The 2,649-nt window shown below is 57.4% G+C and overlaps 1 pseudogene; it reads left to right on the top strand.

Annotated features, from left to right (window-relative positions):
* Nucleotides 1-170: 170 nt before the first annotated feature.
* On the top strand, nt 171-1,348 carry LOC116544985 (annotated as a pseudogene).
* Nucleotides 1,349-2,649: the final 1,301 nt, after the last annotated feature.

Raw genomic sequence — 2,649 nt, 5'->3', positions numbered from 1 at the left:
CTCAAGGCTGAAGATTAAAATGCAGGGGTGGTAAACCAGTGATGGTGAATTTTAAAAGAAACTGAAAACACATGGATCATAAGATTGAAAAGCAACCAGATTCGCCTGGAGCGCGCGGGCCAGGCGAGTGGAGCACTTTGGAGCTCACGGGGCGCACAGCAGCAAGCTAGCCCTGCTCTGCTCTGCGCGGCTCTCGGAGGTGGAGGCGGCGGCGGGGCGCAGGGCTGAGCGAGCGTCCGGGCTCCGGGGCTCCGGGCCGGGTGGCTGCAGCGCCTGAGTGCGGCGCTGCTCCACGCCACTGTCCCGGCCGGGCCACCTCTGTCATGGCTCTGGCGGACAGCACACGCAGATTACCCGGCGGGGGCGGCTGCGGGGGTGGCGGGGGCGGCTGCGGGGGTGGCGGGGGCTCCTTGTCGTCCTCCGCGGAGCCGCCGCTGTTCCCCGACATCGTGGAGCTGAACGTGGGGCGCCAGGTGTGCCTGACCCGGCGCTGCACGGTGGTGTCGGTGCCCGACTCGCTGCTCTGGCTCATGTTCACGCAGCAGCAGCCGCAGGAGCTGGCCCGGGACAGCAAAGGCCGCTTCTTTCTGGACCAAGACGGCCTCCTCTTCCGCTACATCCTGGATTGCCTGCGGGACTTGCAGCTCGTGCTGCCCGACTACTTCCCTGAGCGCAGCGGCTGCAGCGCGAGGCCGAGTACTTCGAGCTGCCGGAGCTCGTGCGCCGCCTCGGGGAGACCCAGCAGCCCGGCCCTGGGCCGCCGCCTCCGCCCTCGCGGCGCGGGGTGACAAGGAGGGCTCGCTAGGTGACGAGCTGCTGCCGCGCGGCTACGCGGAGCCCGAGCTGCAGGAGGGCCCCTCTGCCTGGGCGCCGTCGCCCGCGCTGGAGCTGGCTAGCACAGTCCATCCGGGGCGCTGCGGGCCCGCTGCTCAGCCGTCCCAGTCGCTGGACTGCAGCCGGAGCTCGGGCTACATCACCACCGGCTACCGCGGCTCCTACACCATCGGGCGGGACGCAGGCCACTGCCAAGTTCCCGTGAGTGGCGCGCATCGCCGTGTGCGGCAAGACGTCGCTGGCCAAGGAGGTGTCTGGAGACACCCTGAGTGAAAGCCGGGACCCTGACCGTCCCCTGGAGAGCTACACCTCGCGCTCTTACCTCAAGTTCAACTTCCTGGAGCAGGCCTTCGACAAGCTGTCCGAGTGGGGTTTCCACATAGTGGCTTGCAGCTCCACCGGCACCTGCGTCTTTGCCAGCAGCACCGACCAGAGCGAGGACAAGACCTGGACCAGCTACACCCAGTACGTCTTCTGCAGGGAGTACGCGCCCCAGATCCCCTCGCGACTCTAGCACCCACTCCCCTTCTTGCCCCCACTTCTGTCCTCTGTTTGCCCCCCCTCCAATCTCTCCCTCCAGTAGTAGCTGGGTGATACCTGACCACCCACCCTCCCTCCACTTCAGAACCTGCAGCGGCAAATCTTCTGGCTTCTTCGTTTGCTTTGGGCATCCTCAACCGAGAGAACCCAGAGAAACCCCCACCCCACCCCCACCTCCCACTCCTTGCCTCAAACCACCCATCCCCCAGATGGTACCTCAGTCTGGATCTGGTGGGGCAGTGTGGCCACAGAGTCACCAAGTACCTGGGAATGACTGAATTGTTCAGAACCTGATTGGACCGTGTCCAGCGTGTGGAAGATTCTTTGAAATCTTCTCAAGCCCTTATGAATCATTGGGGGTTTAAGAGATCAGGATTGGTTACACCGAGGTTAGTGTTTTACAAGGTCATTACACAGTCTTTTTGGCCTCTTTTGAAGGTAGAGTTTTAGAAGGCTGGATGGAAGATTCTGAAGCCGAAATTAGGACCCTGTGGAGGCAGTTCAGTAACTGTAAATGAATGAAGTTTTGAAAAGTTACATGTAAAGTAGAAGAATTTAGCGCTGGCACAGTAAAGGATCCTTTCTCGTACAGAATAAAAGGTCTCCACCTGTGGCTTAAACTTACAGAAAGTGACCCTTCTGCCTGCAGAGGCGCCCTTTTCAAGCTGCTGCTCGCCAGAAGCCCTTGATTTCACTGGCTGACATGGCAGCAGCTATTGGCAAGAGGGAGAAAGGATGCCACCCATTAAGGGTGCAAGGCTGCTCAGGTCTCCACGCGCTGTAGGAGATCACCTGACAAGTGCCCAGTGTAGGGAGCTGGGCAGCAACAGCACATCGGTCGTGGGTATTAGGAAAGCCTGTATTCTTGCAGTGAACGCCAGTAGGACCTTCCTTTAGCTGTAAAACTTGGCGGGTGGGGTGGGGTGGGGAGGGAGGAAAGGGTAGGAAGGGTGGGAAGGGAGAAGCAGATGTACTCATTTATGCTTTGAAAGTTGGAAGCTTGTACCATCTGTTTGAGTACATGCACATTTAAAAAATATCATATACTAAATGCAAACATGCCAGGGATTTTATAAAGATTAATAACAGACCTACTCTTAACTGGCAGTTTATCGAACTTACTGTTTTGAGTCCTAAACTTAGAGTTGTTAATGCTTATATATAATCTAACCAAAGACTTACCCAGTAGGGTTTTAGTTTCTGAACTTTTGCTTTCTTGTTGATTATAAATCTTGATTTTAAAATCTGTTTACTTGAGCAAAAGAAGTTTCATTT

The sequence above is a fragment of the Sapajus apella genome, unplaced genomic scaffold (assembly GCF_009761245.1).
Source record: "Sapajus apella isolate SASKATOON/1434 unplaced genomic scaffold, GSC_monkey_1.0 scaffold239, whole genome shotgun sequence".
Lineage (NCBI taxonomy): Eukaryota > Metazoa > Chordata > Mammalia > Primates > Cebidae > Sapajus > Sapajus apella.
This window is presented reverse-complemented; position numbering and strand designations above follow the sequence as displayed.